The sequence below is a fragment of the Takifugu rubripes genome, chromosome 2, assembly GCF_901000725.2.
Source record: "Takifugu rubripes chromosome 2, fTakRub1.2, whole genome shotgun sequence".
In the NCBI taxonomy this organism is placed as follows: Eukaryota; Metazoa; Chordata; class Actinopteri; order Tetraodontiformes; family Tetraodontidae; genus Takifugu; species Takifugu rubripes.
The window spans coordinates 2270398-2294188 of record NC_042286.1 but is presented as its reverse complement, the minus strand read 5'-3'; the positions used below and the strand labels follow the sequence as shown (position 1 = coordinate 2294188).

Sequence of the window (23791 nt, the reverse complement as noted above, 5' to 3'; positions counted from 1 at the left end):
ATTGGAGGGAGACTTCTGTGATGCACTGGGGACAGCTGTGACCCCCTTTTGGGTTCTTATCATACTGATTAAACTGTTTGGAGCTGCAGACATACTTGTTAAAATATGATACCAACCAATCCATCCTTTCAGGACATAAACAGGAAATTGCTGTGGTACAGGGCACAGAAAAAGGCAGCGGATCCTTTGGGTCTTCATTCATTGAGAACTTTATTTCATCCATGATCAAGGCTCAATTTGATTAGAATCTGGGGAATTCAAAGGTCAAGTGGTTATATTTGACTCAAAATCAATCTTGCATGGTTAAAGAACGTAAACAGACTTTTTCTCTATTTTTTAGGAATGTGAGCAAAGCAATTAATCCAGTTAATGATTTCAATTTTAGAGCAGAACTACCGGTAGATCTTTTAGTGATAGGTCAAATCAAAAAAGGGAAATGGACTTTGTTTCTCTAACTGTCAACTCATTCTGGCTCCTGTTTTTTTTTTTTTTTTTTTAGGTCAGAGACAAATGTGACGGCTGTCAAGAAAAAACCCTGCATGATTCTGATCCTCCGTCTTGGTATAAATCATGTGATTTGGCCCATCAACTGTTAATGTAAGTATACATACATCATAGAGACCAAATATAGTTTCATTTAGTCAGTCAAAGCATAGATTAGACCACCTAGGAGATAGAGAAGCCATCATTTACATCCACCTTCTGACTGCTTTTCCCTTGTGGGATCCCTGAGGGGGTTGCTGGAGCAACCAAGTTCCTCATTAACATGTATTCAGGTTTTTTTCTGCTATGCCAGGTACTCTGTGTTATAAAGAGGGAACAATGGAGCCACAGACACACTGGATGAATGACTTTAATTGATTCTATACTGGGGACACAACCATACATATTGTTCAAATGAGTAGAGTTATTACAAAAATGCAGAGGCTGAAATGACATGGAGTTGCAGTCGAAACTTTCAAATTTTAGCTCTCTCTTAGAATTAGACCCTGTGCAGTCATTCATTAGTAAATCTGACTGCCCTAAAACATCTTAAATAACAATGGTTGGCTTCACAAGTTAATAAAAAATGTTGAATCAGATCCTGTTATTGCATTCAGACCAGTTTGTCATCAAGCCTTTCATTTTTGGATCATGGCTATTACTTCAACGAGACATATGCTCAACTACCTGGAGCATTTTTGACTCTCAATGCGGGATTAAGGAGCTTAAACTCTCTTCCCAAACCCTTCCGTCGTTTACCCCTTTCTTTGGAGAAAATTGGCATCGTTTACTGCTGTCCCCACAGAGCTCATTGTCAACCAATATCCTGGGCACAAAGCTGCCCTGACACTGAGTTAATCCATGCTCATTTAAATTGTGTTCTCAGGGGAAGAAAACAGATTTAGAGTTCAGGTAAGTGATGGTGAGAAGACGTTGTACCTGAGGCAGAATGGACAACACTGCCAGGAATCTGAAGGAAGAATAAAACAATGTCTGCTGGACGAATTACACGCAGTTGACTTTGCGACAATAGAAACTAATTTGAATCTGGGGACAAACTGGTTAGCAGAAATCCTGTTCAATGTGCGGATAGGCTAAAAAAAACATTTTGAGAATATGGAGTAAGAAGATCAAGACTTCCTCTGGTCAAAGATGCTTTCCATTATTCTAAATTGCAATGATCAAACCTCCATCTGCTGATGTTAACTGTGAAACATCAGTCGTTAATTATCTCTAAATTTTGCCTGCAATTTAAAACTAATCACATGGAAGGTTCCAGCTTGACCCAAGACAGTACAGAAAGTATTGCAGGAACTTTCCTAGTATATCTCTTACCTAATAAAAATGAAAGTCTGCACTACACCAGTGCTCGAAGGATGTCCAAGCAATAATCAGAGCAAAGCCCCAAAGTGGGCTTTCAGAACAGCAAAAAATCAATTCATTTTATTGGAATTGCCACACTCCATGGGGTTTGATTTTCACTGCAGCAATTTCTGTGAGGTTCAGCTTGAGAGAACCACAATGCCTCAGCCCTTCAAAGAGATTTTAACCACTTACACTTGGTTCTACTGAAATTCAGTTTGAAATCATAAGTCTGAAATTGTACATAGGAGGGTTCAAGGGGGAAAAAAAGAGAACACTTTACCTTTGATAAAGTTAAACTATAATTGTTCCACACGGTCAAAGATGAAATCAAAAGGAATATCTTTATTGCCTCTTGGACTGCCTCTATTTCACCTAGAGGTGAATTTGCCTTCAGTACAGCACACAAGCCCACTCTTTAGGTTTTATGGTATGGCTCTGCAGCCCCTCCTAAATAGATTGGGTTAAGCTCCAGCTCCGCACCTAAACAAGCTTTGTTATTTGATGAATTGCAAATTAGACGGTGTTGCACCAGGTGTCCGTGAGATGACAGGATGTACATTTGCAGATGTACATTTTGTGGAGTAAATGCTTTCAATGTAATAAAGTAGTTTTTTTGTTGTTTTTTTAAAGCATGGTTAAATGTCAGCATAAAACCCAAATTGTGAAAAAAACATTTGAAAAAAATGCACTTTTTTGTAAATGTACATGAGAGTCAACATTAATGGCTTTCGATGTATTTTCTGAAAACTGTTTCTCCCATTAAGTTTGCCAACTCCCTAAGAATGAACAAATATCTGCAAATTATATCATCTAGCCTTGAATTCCTTCCTAGTACTGCATATTTGTTTTAGCATTAACTGCTAGTCCAGTCACAAATTTATCCAAGACAGCAGAGAAAAATTATTAACATTTTTAAACAGGCCTCCTCGGTGGCATTTTAAGGTGTTTGGTAGTAAAATTTGCGGCATCTGTTGGACATAAATTGCCAGTGGAAAGAGTACTCACAGTGGCTATGGGGTATGTTATGGGTGGGTGGGAGGCTTGCAGTTTGAAAACTGCTGTCTTAGTCTATTAGTACACAGTCTGTCTGCCTCATTTAAGAGCCGAGGGTAGCCTGTCCTCTACCTGACAAACTCCTGCTCCCTCAGCCATCTAGGGCTTGCTGCTGCAGCCTCACCACTTCTCATACAGCCTCACTCCAGAGCCTTATCATGGTTCACTTGTCCTGCTCATTAAGGGGGGTCCAAAGGCTCTTGTTACTGTACATCAATTCCCTCATGTCTTGTACTGCACTCAAGACTTTCATATTTGGCTGCATGTGCAGATGTCATGAATTTGCCATGCACAATATAGCACGTGTTTCAGGATTTTGATGAAGAAAAACCACAAGGAAATGCAATTGGTCTCACTTTGTCTCAGTGATGGGAAAATACGAGGAACCCTTTTTCTTTGGCCTTTTCACACCTCTTGCCTTTATGTATTCATTATTCCACCAGCACCATACCAGAAGCTCACAAGGAGAGTAGAGTAAAGAACTAAGCAAATAACCAATAATCCTTGTATAATGTGCACCTTCATGGAGATCCAGTCAAACGCCAGCTTTTGATGCATTTTTAAAACAACTATTCAGAAAAGGTCAAGCAAATCCTGCTGAGTCAATGGACTTTTAGGAATCTGCCAATGGATTACACAGATCTATACTCAGAAATCCTCAATGCATACAGCAACTAATACTAAGAGGATAAACAGTACATAAACCTTGCTTTGGAGGTGCCAGAATCTGCAGAAAAGCCTGCTGTCAGAACAAGTCCCAGTGATGGAGCTCAGCCATCCATGGCCCCATGCAGTGATAAACAGCATTAAGGTGGGTTGGAGGGATCTACATCATCACTTTCGAGACTGAATCACAAGTGTAGTAGCTCTGGATTTGTGCCAAAAATATTCTCTGATAAATAAACGGTTCTATTTTTACATGAATTCTAGTAAGTGGGAGAGGAAAGGATGTAATACTACAGTTAAAATTCGTCCAAAATGGATCCCACACTGCCAAAAATTACAATTGCTTCATAACCAGACATTTGCACTGCACATAGCCTACAATGTCTTAATGGAATTTTATGGTATACATTCTAAAGGGATGTGTCTCTATAAAGCATGTAAAGATAGTAGATTTAAAATGTCTTTGTGCTGTCTATAATCTTTCTTCTATACACTGTATTGCAAATGCTTAAAAATGCTGCTTGTTCTGGTAGCAAGATTTTTAGAGACCCTCACATCTTGGAGTCATACAACTGGTTGGATATTCGTTCCCATTATAAAGGAAGTGAATCAGATATAATGCTTGGCTGTATCATTGTCATCAACTGAGAAAATTGTCGATGGGACATGCTATTAGCAAGTCTGCTTTTGAGCTCCTTGTGAATATGAGCTGGATTAAATGGCACTGTTGGAATTATTGGAGAGTTGAACCAAATCATTTGTAAGGGGTTCTGTCGAGACAATTTCCTGCGTTATCCATTCCAGCTGTCATCAAGATGGATATTTGACACTTACATTAAAGATATGTGCCAAAGTCAATTTGTTGGCAGAGCCACAACCAGGAGAGAAAGTGAATTGAATAGGGTGATTTTTTTTTTATTTGTAGTGCTTTATCAAAACATTGCTTGGACCTACATAGCTATCATTTGTTTCAGCCAAAAGTTTGTAAGTATTCTTCTCCAGTCAAAGAAATCAAGGCAATTACATTGTTTTCTAATTAAAAATAAGCTATAGAATGTAATGCATAATTCTGTCCATGTGTCCATTTTCTCTGAATCGCCACTTAATCCTAAGCAGGGCCACAAGGAGTGCTCCTGTCCCAGCAGTCTCCCGGTGAGGGACAGGAATACAGCCGGGACACATCCTCACTGCAGCACAGGCCATGCACATTTAGTCGTTCCCGGAGGCAATAAAGGGGGGCGATTAACAATGAATGTACAAGTTTTTCAACAGTGGGAAGGTGCCTGGGGAAAACATGTAAACAGCACATCACGAGAGTTGGAATCAAACCCTCAACCTTCTTGCTCTGAGGCAACTGAGCCTTCCAATGCACCACCGTGTAGTGAAGATGTTCCACCTCAAATGTTCTGCCCCCCAGTGCTGTAACACAACAGCAGGAGGCTCTATGTATGATTCCGCGACCATTTCTGTGGGCAACAGTAGCCAGGATAGTAACTCTATATTTTGTGGTCAATAGCAAAGGTAGAGGGAAACGGCATTGTCTAAAGCCAGAGTCATCTGATAACTGGATTCTGATGCTGAAATTGAATTTCTACATTTTGTAGAAGTTGGGTAGTTGAGCACAGGGCTATAACCACGGCAACAAGGGTGTCAGGCCTGCAAAGTGAATCACATACCTGACAATGCAATACATCTGACATCAGTCTTCCCAGGACTTGGCAAAATTTAGCTCAGCACAAACTAGTCAAAGCAACTAGGTCACAAGAGGAGCAACATGATATATAACGTTGTGGGCGTGAGGGCTAAAAAATGGGTTCAAGCACTTATGAGGTGATGTGGACAGCACAAGTTCTCTTAATTATGGATCTTTTTTTTGTTTGCTTTTCAACCACATATCACATGTGAGGCATTGTTACTACTGCAAATATAAAAATAACATATCCAACTAAGCACCTCAAGGACACAATAGGAGATACAATTTGTGGTGATAAAACTGCAGGAGAAACCTCAACACACATCACTGAAGCTGCCCTGTGATTTTCATGCTATCTATAGCATGCTGGCTGAACTTAAGTGGCCACAGATAGTGAGCAGAAACCACCTGGGCTGGGTAATGACAGTGTGTGTGAATTTGATAAAGCCTTTTCTCGCGGGCACTAAAGCTGCTCTTGCGGAAAATGTGATTACATTTCACCACAGGAGGTGTGATGTAGGATGAAGTGACAGGGGGAGGGACCCTGGCTTGTCTTTGAGGCCGCGGTTTGTTTGTTGTCTCACTCCTGGGAAAAGTGTTGAAAGGCATGTCCAGGAAGAGCTGTGGAGGAGGTATTTCTCTCTGCTTCTGAGGGCCAGTGTGATACGCTACTGATGGTGCTTAGCGTGGATGACAACATGTGCTCGAGCCTCTAACAGTGAACTGAAACGCAAAGTGAAAAACAAAGTGAGGGATTCAGTTTTTATGTAGCTGTGTAAATGACTGCAGCAAGTAAGGTTAGCAAAACATAATTCATGTATTGCCTCAAGTATTTTGACCGTAAAAGTTTAGAATTGATTTGGATTCTTGCAAGGCTTTCTTTTAGTAGAAACACAAAAAGAGAGAGAGAGACAGAATTATCCTGTTTGAAATTAATTGCACTTACCCCTGGAATGAGAATAAATAATGCATTTGTTTGCTCTAGACTAGAGCTTAATACTTTGAGTGTAGGACCCACTGGAACCTGCACGATAATCAAATGGCTTCATATGTCACAATATAAGGGAATCATCATCATCTAAACAGCTTTTTAACCATGTGATGTTTATGGCTCCCTGTTGCATCAGTAAGGGAAATTAAAACACCTTCATCATGATGTCCTGCGAGAGGCCATGTTTATGAGCAAAGATAAGGAACAAGACACATGAAAAAGTAAAAGGTCTTTCATTTCAGTGTGTTTGTCTTCTGAAATAAATCATCTCTTTATTTGGTTCCAATTGTGCAGATTTTATTGTTCAGGCTGTGTCCCACTCTTTACAAGATCCTTTTACAAACTGAAGTAGCAGTACTTTAAGTGTCAAGTAACAAAGCACAACCCACCAGGGAATCCACCAGCGGGTCCATTTTATTGTTTAAGATCTGATTTGTAATCTACATACATAGGCTGGCAGAAATCTAAATATTTAAGTGAATGAAGTGCAAACAGATGAGAAGGGGAGAGTCCTGTTACGAGCTGCAGATACAAACAGAGACAGACACACACCACTGTTTGTAGTTGGAACAGAAAACTTTACTGATGTAGTTTTAGAACAAAACCAAGAGAAACTGGACACAGACAAAACACAATCATAGCTGGAGCAGGCTGGGTGGCACGAACAGGCGTCCAAAAAGACGATCTGCAGGAACAACAGACAATGAGATCAGATCTCAATACAGAAAGCAAAAAAAACACACATGTAAGCCAGATCATTCAGGAGCCAGTCTGTACCAGGTGTTGAACAGCAAACTGGCAACAACTGAACAGTGGACCAGGCTTTTAAAGCAGGAGGCAGGTGTGGTTGATCATCAGGAGATGAGTTGCAGGTGTGTAAATGCATGATGGGAACCAGGAAGCAGCCCCGCCCAGCCTGGAAATAAAGGCTGTTTCTGAAACCGCACACTTGTTCCCTATTCACATGGGGGGGACATGGATTGAGTGAACTACGTAGTGCACTCAATTTAAAGTTAGTATTCGGACAACGGCGTCATTTACGTAAAGTGACGTCATGGTGTCGCATAATAATTACGAACCGGTCGCCGGGAAAAGTGGCCAGGTCCATTTAATTATTTTAACCCATCAGAAATACATTCAGCGGTCATTTTATGAAAATGCAATATTTTACCCGATAATTAACTTTATATAATAAAATGAAATATTAATGTCAATAATAATACAATAATAATTACTTATTACCTAAAATAATTAGTGTCCCTTGACATTTTCAAGCCAAGACGTGATGGCACATTCTCAAGTCATATTCCGCTGTAGTGAAAACATTTAATAAAGCAATTCTTCATCAAAAAATGGATTCAGGGCTACTTTTCATCTTTGTAAATATTATTTTACTGAGATTCTGTCGCCTGGTGAGGAACAGATGATTCCGAAGAACAATTTTAAGTGAGGGGCGGGGGGGATCAGTGATGATTGTTTGTTTTTCTTTTTACACTTTTATGTTGTAATATTTTAAGATGATCATATGGACCCCTACTGAAAAAAAATATTACTTCCAAAAATTTCATATATCAAACCGCACAGTAGAAATTACGATAAGAAAAATGTATCCAATCAGCGTGATACCGTCACGTGATACCGTAAAGGCTGATGGGATACGTTTTCCGAGTTAGGGTGCTCGCTTGTACACTACTTTTCGCAGTGCATTGTGGGATACATTGAGTGCACTACATAGGGTAGCGATACTCACTAACATTTCGGACACTATTTCAAAATGGCGTCCACACTATTGAGTGCACTATGTAGGGTATAGAAAACAGGCAAACAGACAACAGAAGGGGAGGGGGAGAGGGAAGCACTCAGGATGACTCCTAGCATTTTCACCTCACCACATGCATCACAACAATCATTTGCAAGTTATCAGCCCCATTAATGAAACAGATTTTTTTTTCTCACCTGGAACACATGCAGAAACGCTTTCTGGCACGTGTAAATGCGTGTTTATGCTTTCAGAGTTTGCAAAGCAAAATAAACGGTGCATTCGGGCAGCGGCAAGTGATCACAAAAAGAAGAGAAATGAAATGAAAACACATGGGCCTTCAGTCACTGCTGAGATTATAATGTCTCTGGGGATCTCAGAGTAACCTGCTGTGCTCTATTTCCATAAACCAATCTAATCTCCCTTACCTCCTACATGGTGGTTATTGGAGGGCTTTTTGTTGAGCAGCTGATAATTACGTAAAAATCGTAATATCATTGCCTAAACAGTGAAGGCTTTCATGCCTCACTGGCCCAATTGGCTCACAGCCGTACATTGTTTAGACATCAGATGGCCTGTGTGAGACCATGACATTGTATTTGCATGTATAAGGCATCTGCCTATTCTCTCGTCTTTTCATCCTTTACCCCCCTCTCCTCCCTCTCTACCCAGCCGGCCATCAGCAGGAGGTTCCCCCTACATGAGCCTGGTCCTGCTCAAGGTTTCTTCCTGTTAAAGGGGAGTTTTTCCTTGCCACTGTTGCTTGTTGGGGCTTAGGCCCTGGGATTCTGGAAAGGGTCTAGAAACAATTTTGATTGTAACAGAAGCTGTATAACCTAAGATGAATTGACTTGACACAGCAAGAAGGTTAATGTGTTATTGGTCTACATGCACACTGCCATTCTGTTATTTCACACAGTTTAGCATATGTAACAGATCCATCTATAATGCTCATACATTTTCTTTGAGTTTCTTACATCTTGACTCCAACACGATGATTGGAACATGCCCACTTTCCTTGAGGTATAACATACCCTGTTTTTTTACCAATCTTCTCTTCGTCTTTTTCTATAAGTGCTTTTCTCTTTGTTCTCAGAGAGTGAATGTGTGGCCTGGAGGAGTTTTTCGAGGGACCATATGGCACAATACAACATATTATAGGTAAGATTGCTCTTTCTTTAATGTTCTCACTCGATTTCATATTGAAGTAGGTTGAGGTGAGCATGTGTCCACAGTGCATACCCTCGAGCTCTATGAGGTTATTCAGAGTACTTTCCTTCTTTTCATGGGTTTGTCTTTCACACAATCTGTCTTTGAAGTCTTATCTTGAAGTTTGAAATTAACTTCATATCCATATAATTTAATATTACTCTCTTTTTCCACTACATAATGATGTAATCAAACAGGCTTCCCATTCAAAAAAAATACAGGATAACTTGTTAAATTTCTTCTTCTCTGCATTTGTCTGTGCTTTCTAGTTCCACTGAGCCTAGGTCCCTATGTCTGTCCCTCTGAGAATAATAAACACGTCCATGTCCCTGTTAACAGGACAAGGTTAAGCAGTGGTGTGACACTGTTACATCATTCACACTTGTGAAACAAGGACATGACCAACAGTTTGAATCCCATCCACAGTGGCTCCTCATGTCTCTTTCTATATATATGTCCATATATTCTCTCTAATACTGTGCATTCCTCTCTCAGCTGGAGCACACTAAGCAAATTCATCTAGGGGTCAAACTTAATCCATAAATCTTATACTGGAAGGACAATGCTATAGTGCTAATGGACGACAAAGGCCAGGAAGCAAAAGCAAGTTGTCAACTAGTACCGAACAACTGAAATTTGGCTTCTTTTTTTTTTTTTAAATCTTTTTACAGTTGTCAATAGAGTCTGCCCTTATAAGTGTTGATATTTGTTAGCCAATCATATTGAATGGGACTTGATTTAACATTTGTGCTTGGAATGAGGTCATTCCTTTTAAAATTGTTACTCAAAAATGAAAGGCTGTGATGTCATCCACTCGCCGCCAAAGATAATGAAATGGGATGGCTTAATGTCTACTTAGGAAGATCTCATAATGGAATGAATAAAATGATACACCAAAAAAGGAATTCCTGATTGAAAGGAGAGATTGAAAAACAAGACATGTTTTGGCAATTTTTAAAATTGATGCTCAATGGCTGAATTAGTCTGATCCTCTTAATACAGGTAAATTTTAGAGAGTGGAGAGTTTTAAAATGTAAACTGTGCATTGGGGAAAAGTAACGGCTGTTAGTGCACTTGGTAGAGTGATAATGAAGCTCATGTGATACTGAGTTTAAGATCAAATTGGTTTTTTTTGTTTGTTCAATCAATCAATCAATCAATCAATCAATCAATCACTATTTATTTATATAGCGTCTGTTACAATCAAAATTGTTTCTAGGCACTTTACAGAATCCCAGGGCCTGACCCCCAAGAAGCAACAGTGGCAAGGAAAAACTCCCCTTTAACACGAAGAAACCTTGAGCTGGACCAGGCTCATGTAGGGGGACCCTCCTGCTGATGGCCGGCTGGGTAGAGAGAGAGGAGAAGGGGGAGGACAGGGAGAGGAGAGGAGAGGAGAGGAGAGGAGAGGAGAGGAGAGGAGAGGAGAGGAGAGGAGAGGAGAGGAGAGAATAGGCATAGATCATAGAGAATACATACAGAAATACATTACCAACCAGGCTTTGTCAGTTAGCAGTGAAATTGATACAAAAGAGTAAAAACAGAAGAGTTTACATCAAATTAAAACATACTTCTAAATAATACATGTAGGATAATAACTGATCAATTGTGGAAACTGGAAGAAATGTTCATAGTTTAGTTTAGCAATCTGTTATGTGTAAAATCCTCGACTGAAGTGATAAAAATAAAATATATTAAAAAAAAAAAAACACTGGAAGAGATTTGTAGCGATCCTAACATTTCAAGTGATCAGCGCCAAGTGCTCTATGGTTGTCGGCTCAGACAACAAATGCAAAAATGTGTAAAATGAATTAAGCTAAGTTGCTTTGTTTAAACCTGAGATGCTTTTTTGAACCACAAATTCTTGGATTTGATGAATTTGGTGTATGGACTGAGCTATTTATTTTTGGGGGCCCCCCCAATTGATCTCATAGAAGTAGCAAATGCCCTTCCGACCTTGAAAAAATGGAGAACGTGAGACCGAACCCAAATGGTGTAATCTCTTACATCACATGTAAGTGACAGTAAGGAGGCTCCCCATGCCGAGACTCACTAAAGAAGGGTTTTTTCAGGAGGAATAACACTGGAAATCCATCATGTGCTGTTTTAATTAGTTCCCCTCTTCATCTCATGATTCCGCAAGCTCGATGTCTTAATGAAAATCTGGCACTAACGCTGTAGGAATTAACTTTTAAATTACTGGGCATGCTCCATGTCACAGGAACAATCACTATGTGTGATAACATCTACGCCAGAAGTTTGACTGCATCCTGAATCGTCGGTAAATGTTGTCCACATTTTACAATCAAATTAGTTTGTTTTTCTTGTTTTTTAATCTAAGTAAAATAAATATGTAGAAAGGCTATTTTTATCTTGATATCTTTTATCCCATTTTCTTATTGTTTTGAGACCAGTTTTCAATAGGTGTACTAAAGGTTGTGCATGTGTGAGGTGCATGTGAGGTGATGACATCATTGCGGGTTAATTTGGGATTTGTAATCAGTTCAAACTCAGGTGATCACAGTTCATCTTGTTGTGACACAGCAGCTCTTAGGACACAGTAAAAGGGTTTAAGTCACGCTACAGTTGTAGCTGGACTAAGCTGTTTAATTGGACTTTGCCCCTCTATACATGCATAGGAGACATGCACAAAAGTGTACCGTAATTTCTGGACTACAGAGCGCACCTGATTAAAAGCCGCATGTATCCCACGTAGTAATATGAAAAATTAGATCAAAAACATTCAGTACCAGTATATGTTTTTATTACCGTAAGGGACGAGTCACTGACGAGTGACAGACAGGTAAGAAACAACAGCCACTCCTTTCACTTTTATGTTTATATAGAGTCCTTAAATCCAATTTTCATCACATCGGGATTTTTTAACTTTTCTTTTAATTTAATCCGCTTAGCAACATAAACAAATATATTCTACCGGTAAATGCTTTTTTTTTCAAACGGTGTCTGTAATGCAGCTACCTTGAAATACACCTTTGTATCAGCTACACACAAATTACGTTGTTTATGCTTTTTTACTCAAGCAATGAACAATCTAAAACTCCCCGATGGCCCACCTCTAAAATCTTCTATTTTCATGGCGGTGGCGATTGCTTTTGCCTTCTGTCTGATTTGTACAGCGGAAACACCGTGGCTGCCTGTTCTCTGTGTGTTGACCCAGTCTTCCAGAAAGGTTTCAAGTTCGGGCCACCTGTGATATTTACGTCTAAAAGCTTTTGTCGTCTTTTTGCTTTGGATCAGTTCTTCAGGCGGCCGTCTCCACCTTCTTGCCATTGATTACCGTAATGTATGCCAAGATTATGTGCGCCAGCTCGATTTCCTTCTTTAACTGCCAGAGTGATCGCTTTTAACTTAAAAGTTGCATCGTATCCTTTTCTTCTAGTAGTTTTCATGTTGATGAGGGTTAGTAAAAATGACTGATTCACAATAGTTGTAATAGTGCGCCACGAAAAAAACCATAAATAAGCCGCACCGTAGAATAAGCCACAGTGTGAAAAAGTGTTGAACAAAAGTAGCGGCTTATAGTCTGGAAATTATGGTAATAAATTGGCATTCATTCATTAAACATTCATTCTAAACCCTTTTCTGTTGCACAGCTAATAATAACACCTCTACGGTACCTATAGCTATTGCTAACTTAAACCTTCCACAGCCAACACCCTTTGTGTCTTATATTGGAATTTACATTTGTGTCTTAGTTTCTGTGTTTGAACTCAGTTAGCCTCTCTCCTCTGGCTTGCTATAAAAAAATAATAAATTAGATTTTAATATAAAATTGCTGTAGCGCCTTTAAAATGAACACTCGCTCCATGTTTGTTTCCGAGTTGTCACACGTTTCAGACGCAGGCAGGTGTGGTAATGTGAGAGGGTAGCTGCTGTTGGTTGAGGGCTGATCAGGAAATGACTTAGGGAAATCTAATTTATTTTTCATACGCTGCTGAGATGAAATGTCATATATCATGCTACACCGCAATTTGCCCATCACAGCTTCACAAAAGATGAAAGAGTAGTGATCAAAGATACAAAGATACATGGGGGGGGGGGGGGGGGATCAGCAGCTGGAATTTCTATGGAATACACTTCCAGCAAGGACAATATAAAGTCAGATGAAATAGTTATCCTGCACTGTCACTGTCAATTTTCAGCATGGGGAAAACTCACTTCAAATATCTAACACAAATCGGCTGTAGCACTCTCATGTACACTGGCTGACAGCCACGCAGCTACCTGATAAAGAGACAGATGAGCCTGGACTGGTGCTAAAATCTGCATTGGATTGAGGTTGCTCGATGGCAGTTTAAATGATTTTATTCTCTTAATGATTTAGAATTTTTAATTTATTTTATGTCCTCATGCTTTTTTATGTCTTATCCTTATTTTACTTGATACTTTTACTGTTTTACTCCCTCAGTTCTTAGTTTCTCAGTTTTTAGTCTTTACACCTTTTACCCCATTTACTGTTTTAGTCTGTTTTAGTCTTAGTACTGTTTTACTCCCTCATTTCTTATTCTCAGTTTTTAGTCTTTTATCCCATTTACTGTTTCAGTCTGTTTTAGTCTTAGTACTGTTTTACTAGTTTTTAGCTTTTACACCTTTTATCTCATTTACTGTTTTAGTCTGTTTTAGTCTTAGTACTGTTTTACTAGTTTTTAGCTTTTACACCTTTTATCTCATTTACTGTTTTAGTCCTTCAGTTTTTAGCTCCAGTGTTTCCTCATGGTGTTTCCTCATGGGGGCCTGCCAGGCTGGGAGATGTTTCCGGTCTACCGCTGGGGGTGCTGTCCCATTGTCGACTCTGGCCTGGGTGGTTAGGGGGCTCCGTGCCTTGGTGTGGAGCCTCCTAGTCTGTCCGGGTTGGGGTGGGACTTTGTGGCGGTACCACCTGTGGTCACGGACCGTGACCTCCCTCGGTCTGGTGGGCCTCCAAAGGTGGCGTCTCCTTCGCCTCAGGTCTCGGTGCCCAGCCATGTCTCAGCTTGCCTCAGCTTGTTTATGTGTGTGGGTGTGTGTGTAAGTGTGTTGTATGCATGTGTGTGTGTGTGTGTCCTTTTCTTGATTCTCTTGTTCTCTTTGCTGTTTTTATCCTTTGTGAGGCACTTTGTGCTACCTAGCGTATGAAAAGTGCCATATAAATAAAGATTGAATTGAATTGAATTGAATTGAATTGAATTGCATTGAATTGAATTGCATTGCATTGAATTGAATTGAATTGAATTGAATTGAATTGAATTGAATTGAATTGAATTGAATTGAATTGAATTGAATTGCCAGCACAGCAACGAAGCTCTAAAGTGTTGTGGCGTAGAGCTCCATTTACAGAGTTTGACAGGCGACTGGCCTATACATATGAGAATAGACCATAGGTATGCCCATTTCTGCATCTGTCTTCACAGAGGAGTGTGTGCTGGCCCAGAACTGCTGGTTTTGTCAATTATATTATTAAACCTTCCCGTTTAAACATGCAACATTAAGAAATCACTCTATGTGATCAGTGAGCTGCTAAATGAGAGAATATGGTAAGATTTGGACAGGGTGTTTGTTCTGGATCTGAAATGAGTAAATTATATATCAATATCAACTGGGATTAGAGTTAGAGGTCAGAAGATTGAGTCAGCCAAATGGTTCAGCTAAAGGACTAATATGACTCCTCTGGCTGGAGAAAAATCTGTTCTCTTTCCAGGACTTTTTTACATTAATTATCCGTATTTAAACTTGAACTGGCCACTAGGCAAATGTAAAACACTGCTCTGAACATGGGAATGCACAAAATTTACAGCCATTATGAAGAATAGTGGAAAATAGTGTCATACGGCAGACAAATGCTTAAAATGCAGTCAGCCTATACTCACAAGGGTAAAGTTATTTTGGAAATATGGATTCTTATCTCTGTTGGTTTGCCTCTTCTATAGCAATACATGCTCACATCAGATTTTATGATCTTGAACATCAAATTCTGTATGTCTGATTTAATAGAGCAGTCAGACCATAAATTATCTGCAGCTGCAGTTTAATGTACAGTCTGAAAATGTCTAGGTTTAAGTCACCTTTGGTTTATTAACAGTTGTTGAGAACAATGTCAAAAAAATCAGACCAGTTAATCGAACTGCTCAAAAATTCAAACTCATAATAGAAACATAAACAATATTACACAAACACAAATAAATGGCTGCTCAACCCAACATTTCTTTACATTCCTGGACCTTCGAATACTTTATTACACACATTTATTTATTTTTAAGTTACATCAATGTAGCAGCATAGAAGCAGCTTTGGCATCAGCTCTCATGTCTTCATGTCTTGCCTGATAATAGTCTGACTAGACAGGTTACAGGGAATGAATATCAGACCACCCACAGATATTGAAGTAACACAGCCCAGTGGAGGATTCTGAAGAAGTGGCAGGATTTAGCTCCTGAGAACAGAGCAGCACAGTAGCCAGGGCAGCAGAAGGCAGAGCAGCACAAGCGAAATTAGTACATGGAGCACAATAGCAGCATGGAGGGATCGCGATGACCAGGTTAAAGTGAGGGGTTGAATACCTGCCCTAGTCAGGAGAGGGTCAGCTGACCCACGGGCTCTGTATCGTCTATGATCTATCATTGAAATGGTCAAACCTGTCATTTCTGTTCCTTACCAAGTAAACACATCCAACTAGCTCTTAGAAGTGTGTTGTTCCTCCTGCTGTGTGTTGTACATTGGCCACAGGCTGATGTGCTTTTCTTTCCTTTTTAATGCACTAAAAGCAGTAAATGTGTTCTTGGGTTGGTTGTGAATGTTAATAGACAGAAACATCAGAATTGTTATGCCTCCCTGGTGCTTCATGCCAGAATTGTTCCACCATATGAGCTCCTCTTTCTTTTTTGCCCATTTCAAGCTTTAATAAAACCATAAATGGATCCCATCCATTCTCATTACTGCCATTTTAAGTGTTTACTACTGGCTCAAACAGAGAAAAGCAGGCAGTATATTTATTAAAATACAAAAGCAGAGGGAGAACATTCTCTTTTAATTGCTGCTTTGTATATTTCTACATTTACACAGCCTGTCAAGGATTGAAGCAACAGTGTGCCTGTTTGCAACCTCCACCTCAAGAAATATAGGCTGACTTTCTCTTTTCCACACAGCAATAAAGCACTATTGTTATGATGTGTCTCTATAAACTGCAGAAGTAGCACCTAATATATCCTAACTATTCAACTTAATATAAGTAGCACAGCAGCACTGAGGGCCTTAATGGCCCCGGAGTCATTATCTGGATCTGGGAAAAAATTTGTTTGTGAGTGGGAAAGCCACATTTGTATAAACAGTAGATATACAAGCAATGGATTAAACATTAAGGATAATTTATTAAGGAAAATGAGTCCAAATGTGGAGTTTGTGTTGTAAAAATGCCATTTCAGTTCCCAGCGATCCATCCGTATATCTATCCATCCTATCCCAGTTACCCCTTTGATGCGAGTCATCACACATTCACACCTACGGTCATTTCACAATAGCAACTCACAGGACCGGTGCAGACATGGCAAAAGTTGCCAGAAAATAAGATTAAAACCTAATTACAGGTATTTAGTCAGGTTTAACCCAAAGATGAAATGCTCCTTCCTGTGTCAGAGGTGGGGTGTAATGCAACAATAAGCTGGTAATGAGTATGTAAGTCTACTGTAAGAGGATTTAATTATGTGAAAAAATGTGGAGCCTTTAGCGGGAAGAAAAGATTAATATACCAGTCAGACATAAAGACAAGAAAACCGATTTATGGATTTAAAAAGGTGAATGTCTGTGTTCAGATAAAGATACTGAGTGCTCTACAGAGAGCTGCACACTGTGCTCAGGGCTTCCTCTACAGACTGAAAGAAAGGGCACAGATAGTGGCTATATGAAAATATTGCAATGGACGTATGCCTCGACCTTTCAGCACACACGGTCTCCTCTTTTATTGACCTCCCAGAGTTCTGTTTTTATTTTATCCAGTTGGCTGGACTTTAACTTTTTTTTTCAGGGTTAGATAAATAGATGAACAAATGAATCAGGGACGTTTGTTTGAAAACATGGCTTGAGACCCTTAGCCCAGAATAAGTCCTCTGCTTGTCTGGTTCAGTCCATCATCGCAGCCAGTCTGCGTCAGGGAGCCATGGTGATGTCCTTGTGAGTCTGGTGGTAGAGTTTCTCTTGGGAATAACAGCAGCTCTGTCCACACCCTGGTCAGCTTCACCCAGGAGGAGCGTGTGCGGTCGGGTCAGACACCTCAGAGTATCTCTAAAGCTCTCAGAGCTCGAGAGCATTCTTTCAGTTTTCAAGTCCTTAAAAAATCACTATGTGTTTGTGAAATGATATGTGTAAATAAATATAATTGCTTAATCCTTTTACTTGTCTGTGTTAAATGTATTTGGAGCAGGTGATTCAAACTCTACAGCAAGTTGAAACTTGAATGTTGCGAGAGAGATCTTCACACACCAAAGACCAAGCAATTGCTTTTATTACAGGCCTAAAAGCCTTTTCGACATCACTGGCTTGATAGAAAATGAATGGATCTGTACCCACTTCTGTTCTGATATCACACTCCTGCTCTAATGTGCCTTAAATGAAATGGTTTAGCACACTTCCTTGTATTTATAAGTATAATGAAATGTATACCTGACATTATCTGTAATATTAATACTTTTACATATTCAGATCAATTATTTCAAAAACTTTTTTTATAGCATCAACAACAATTAGATGCCTCAAGAAGCCCAGACCTTGACTCCTCAGAGCATGCCCCATGGTGAGGAAACACTGCCTTTTAACATTAAGAAACCTTGACATTAAGAAACCTTATTAATCAATCAAAGATCACAGTGATAAACAAAGATCATTTTTACCGAGCACCATTTAACCCAACTAAATTATACATACAGCAGTGTGTTCCATAGCAAATCATAGCCTTTTAACAATAAGAATTCTTTATGGACCTGATAAATAAGTGACTGCTTTGGTGCTTGGTTTTTGTCCTGAGCTCCTATTGCAGCAGGTGTTCTTAAAGTTCTTGACCGTGTGCATTTCTTATTAACTAGTTGTTGGTGAGCATTTATTGGGTCAATCAAATGTGGGGCCTGTCATTACAGACATCATTTTGATTACAATGAGATTTTTCTGCCATTGCCTTAAAACAGTGGTTATCAAACTGCAGTGAATGCTGTTTCCATTGTCAATTTACATCCAATAGGTGCCTACAGTTATTCACTGCTAGCATGGACAGGTGTGTCTCAGGATTATCACTTTAATGCTTAAAAATACACAACCCAAAAAAAGCTCCAGAGCAGGAGATAAGAGATTTGAGTTATAGATATACTATTAGTAATGATAGCAAGCAGTGTTGTTGTTATTGCATAATATTGAGATGTATATACAGTGGTGGAGTGACCAAGGGAATTATTTTTGTTGTTGATATTTGAAAGCATTTTTCTAAAATCATCCAATATTTAGTAAACCTTTGCATGTTTGCAAGCGAAGCACATGTACAGGATTGTTGTTATTTGAGATGGGAGAGCTGAAAAGAAGTTTATCTCCAGGGGAGGTGCTAGAAATAACAGCACCGTTTCTGTCACATTTAGGTTCAAACCATGTTCAAGTTTTTTGGAAATTACTTTTTGAGATATTTTCAACCAAAGTTGCCATCAGAAATATATTCAATGGTTAAGTGGAAATGTCATATCTACATCTTAGATCTAAATCTGACAACACACATTATGTCCAAAAATCAGGAGACCTCACAATATTTCTGTCTGGTTTCATCAATCAAGCGCTGTTATTGTCAGTGCACGGCTAGATACGGGCAGAGCCAAGGTGAAGCAATTTCTCATGCACATTTTAAGGTTAGAACATCTCCTTGGAAATCTGTCCCTAATCAAACGTCTGACTGAATTAGGGAGAGAAAAATAAATAGGGCCCTCACAACTAACATGTGGAAATATGTGAGTCTGCTATTTAAAAAGGAAATAAATGACTCTGGCAACCAGGGTTGGATCTCCTCAAATCAGCTGGCGGAAAAATCATGATGAAACTACGTGAAAGGTAGAGACATAATAGTGTAGGTTTATTTATGGGTGTAAGTGTGTTTAATTGTGCACAACAGGAAAAATGCGCTTGGGTTGCTGGAGGGACCCATCAGATTTTCATAATGGATCATTGACGTTCTCCACCAATGCAAATATAAATCAACTCAAGCGAACAACAGACAAATAAGGAATGTATATTTGGAACATGGCTCCATGAGACGGTTCACTGGCGGAGAGGTCACAAACGTCCGTCCTCTCACACATCTCGGTAGCTAAGCAGTTTCATTGTGAACCGTCGCAAACTAGGCCACATGTGACACTCACTCGCACAATGCAAAACTCCCGAGACAGGCCGGCACTGATCTACGCTAAATCTGCGTGAATTTCTATCCTCTCCCAGTGCAGTGTGACAAACCTACTGAAGCTGAACTGATGCTGTTAAAAGCTGCACCATCCGCCGCGTGCTTTTGTCTGATGTGCTTTCTGGCTGCAGCCGTGGAAGGAGTGCTGCGAGTGAATCAGAGAGCCGCGGCTGCGCTGGTCTGTTATTACTATGTTGGAATTTGAAACTGAATCTGTTTTAATTCAGCCTTTTTTTAACTCTTCCTCACTTCCTGCAAGGATTATCTGAGTCACCTTTCCGAATAACATCAAGGGTTTGAGAAGAAGCTTTGAGGATGGGAATCTTTCAGCGGTGTGTTTCGGATTGCCTAGCGTTGCGTCACAATATCAGAATTATTCTCATTCCTTGCAAATAGTTTGGCGGATTTTCCACACTGCAACGTGTTCTATTGTCATGGACAGTGTAACAATTGCAAACACCAACATTAATTTGGAACGTGGCATTGTGTGGTGGAGTGTTTTTGGTCCAGTGGGATTCCCATCCTACTAATGTTTTTGAGATCATAATTGGTGAGTGTGTGAGTGCAGCCTTTATGTGTGTCAGCACACTTGTTTTTCATCCTTGGGGAATGCAATGGTTTTGTCTCTGCATACATGCAAAGCCCAAGGAGTATTGCTTTCTGATTGTAGCACAGCCCGACACACAACTGCAATTTTCACTTTTAGCACTGCCCTTCTCTGCTCCTGTGTTTCTCAAATATCAAGGCAGGACGGCACCAAGACTGACAGTTTAAAAGCCAACCGTCCCCCTTCCATGTCCTTTACTACTGCATCTTTTAGACCTTCTGTCATGATGAAGATGCCAAGTGCCAACACGCTGACAGCAGCTTGGAAGGAAAAATGCACTGTATACCGAAAAGAACACAACATGTACTTGAGCTACACAACACTGTAAAACTGTTTTCAGATCACTTCTGACTTCCAAAAATAAATAGAAATATCATTGTAAAGCTATACAAAAGAAAAATATGCAAAAAATTTAATTGGGTAAGAAAATAAAATAGGTTTATTGTAAACACTGTAAATTGGGTGTCCTTTGGAAATTGGGTTGGTCCAGTCTCTCCTTTGCTTTATTAAACTATCTTGGATAAAATACAGTCAGACACCCACAAGAACACCTTCTAACCCTAAAAACAATGACATGTGTGGGGGTAAGAAGGTTGCTAGGTTATGTTTAATACTGCAGTAAGGTGACATTCGCTGTTACTCCCCCCCCTGGATATACAGTCTGAGTTCTTATCCCTTGCTGTGAGGAACACATATTCTCTTGCTCTCTACTTATATCTCGCTGCTATTTTAAAGAACTGATTCAACCCAGACAAATAAGGTGCTTATTCACCCAGTTGCGTCTGTAATTGCACCATCGTCAGGCAGTGCGTTGTTTCCTTTTTATAACTTACAGTACATTTGTGAAGAACATGAAGAGCATTCTCAAAGCTGATGTATTTTAGAGTTAGTGAGTGGGATCGAGCTCTGAGAACCAGAAGCAGGGAAACGCGAGTCGGGTGGATTAAATCATTTGTCAATGTTGAGAAGAGCCAATTAGCATCCAACGTCCAAGGTCATCCTAGGGCATTCCTTGTTTCTCAGTTGAAGCATCCCTGTATGAGTAGTAATTAATGATCCGCTGTTGTGGTGAAGCAAGGGGAAATGGAAACGTTGGCGCTGTCTCCACACAGATCCCAAGCAGGAGGTGTGTCGGCGGTGGCTGTTGAGGTCTCCGTGTGCTCACTGAGCAGTAAATGATCAGCTGCTGTTGCGGCAGAAGCCTGCGGCTGCATGGGGGATCTTTTTTGTCTCTAGGCGTGCTGCATCTGCTCTAGAACAGGGATCCACCTAGTTCACATCAAAGGCCGGATCCAGCATCTCCAAATTGACTTCAATCATCCTTCAGTTTGGATTTTTCCTTTATCAGAACTCAAACTAATTAAAATCAAGGCCCGTTATCAAGCTATGGAAGAAAACCCCATATTGAGAAGGAAACAAAAGCTCATCCTATTATTGTAACCAGGATATTAGCTGACATAATCCCATGCAGATTTTTGTGATTTGACTCAGAATCTGCACTCGCAGCTGATCTTCAAACACAAAGATAAAGCACTCTACATTCTGGGCGAGTGGTGCCCCGAACATGCGGCTCACAGCCCTTTGATTGGTTTTGTAGCTGTTTTCTCTTTCCATTTCCTGTGCTGTCTTGCAAATATATATTTCCTCAGTCTTTTTTTGTCCTGTCAGCTATTGAGATGGACCCAACTTCAGGGCGGTTTGTCACCTACAATATGATGTGCACGCTCCTGTCAGTGTCCTGCAACACTGTTGTTGGTGATTCTTCCAGCTCCCACTGAGCCTATGGACAGGTCTGGGTGCAATTATTCACAAAACATTCATTTCTTGGTGCATTTTACAGTGGCAGATGTGTCTGATTTAGCACCACATATCACACATGGTTTTCTTTACTGACTTGGCAGCTCTGAGCTTCTATTACACCCATTGAAGCCCAGTTGTAACAGGGTATTCCAGTTCTGTATTTACCAGGTAGGGTACATATTTATTTATTATTTACATATTTTCCCCCTCTTTGTCCTGTCCAGCAGGGAGGCCAGCAGCACTGACGTCTGCATGCCTTTCTTGTGACAGACAGTTTTGCTCTGCCTGCATTAATTCATTTCTTTTATACATGGGTACATTTATTTGATGAAAGAACGTTGGATCTGACTGCTGGGGAACCCACAAACTAACAAATTCAAACCATAGAAACACTGAAACCAACAGCTACAATCAATAAAATCTGCCCTCTAGCCACCCAGGGAAGCTTTCATAGATATACTGCAGACAATGTTTGTCTCCACGATCTGTAGCTATAGATACGGTGTGTCTTAATATTCCGTTATGTACGGTGGTTTAAGCCTTCCTGCATCTTTAAGACTTCCTGTAGTGATTAGTATGACCGGGACTCTGAAGCTCCAACCATGCCCACTGACCCCCAGCAGATGGAAGGTGTCATTGGTGTGTTTTACATTTAAAACCAGCCTCTTATTTTAGCCACAGTGCACCACCAACAGCTCTAATCTAGTCCTTTCAGGTTCACTCGATTCAGCTTTGTTACCGACAGACATCTACTGTCTCAAAGGCTCAGTTTTACCTCAGTTCTTTATTGTTGTTACCTTTAAGGTTAGAAGAGTTCTTGCACTGTATTTTGTTCATAGCAAAGAGGCACTTTGAAGCAAACCTGTATCCCAAAGCCACTCAGAATTTGACACAATGATAAAATGTTTGACTGGTGTTTCATCCACCAAATGATGGTTTCCTTTTAAAGTTGTAGTTATTGCACACTATTATTGACCCTGTGTTCGTCATTTGGGTAGAATAAAGGGAGTCTCAGTGTTGACTGGGTTTGTTGTGATGAGCACAGACTCCCGGTCGCTGGAGTTCATTGATTAAACTCCAACTGACGAAGAGTGTGTGTGCTGTCAGCCTGTGCCTGGTAGGCTAAAGGCTCTGGAAATCTGTTTATCGACTGTGGCCGGCTGTTTCCTGACATGATGGTCCCTCAGAAGGACCTCGGATGTCTATGTGCTGCGTCTCAAATATTGTGTAATATATTTAGAAAAGGTTGAATATGGGAAAAAACATGTTATAAACTCAGCTTCTGGCTTTCTAACACGTTGTTATGAATATGTTTAGAACCCCCGTGCCCTCGTGAGTAATTGATAGCATTAAAAAATTTTTTTTTTTTTTTTAGAAGTGTAACATGAGGTGGTTGATGATCACTGTTTATTAAATGAGACAACAAGGTGAGGATGGATAGCTTTTCTTCCCAGCAGATCAGTCGATGCAACCACAACACTTCCTGTCACATGACCAAAACTGACCAGTTACCTGACCGGATTTAAACAGATAAACCCAAGAGTTAGAAGAGGCAGATCCAACAACCTGACTAATCGGTTTGTAAGTGCACAATAACACCTAAATATGGAAATATGTAAATAATAATTCCGCAACAGTAGAGTAAATCTGAACCTTACACTTGTTTTGCAAGTGAATGCTTTTATTTCTAACCTTTTATATATGTTAACCTGCACCAGGGTGCCTTCATCTCCACACATCCTGCCACA

General features: G+C 40.0%; 1 protein-coding gene and 1 long non-coding RNA gene across 3 annotated transcripts in view; one reads left to right on the top strand and one right to left on the bottom strand.

Moving 5' to 3' along the window:
* The window catches only part of LOC101067531 (leucine-rich repeat and fibronectin type-III domain-containing protein 2), an 88580-nt gene that overhangs the window by 44873 nt on the left and 19916 nt on the right, over positions 1 to 23791 (top strand). For both annotated transcript variants that reach the window (XM_003962304.2, XM_029832921.1), the window contains 2 exons: positions 500 to 597; positions 9107 to 9171. The gene's annotated coding sequence lies outside the window, so the exon portion shown is untranslated. The remainder of the gene's footprint in view (positions 1 to 499; positions 598 to 9106; positions 9172 to 23791) is intronic.
* LOC105417875 (uncharacterized) lies at positions 6813 to 7106 on the bottom strand. The gene is made up of 2 exons (XR_965350.2): positions 7029 to 7106; positions 6813 to 6936 (listed from the first exon to the last, which is right to left on the bottom strand). It is a non-coding gene; the product is annotated as an uncharacterized lncRNA (long non-coding RNA).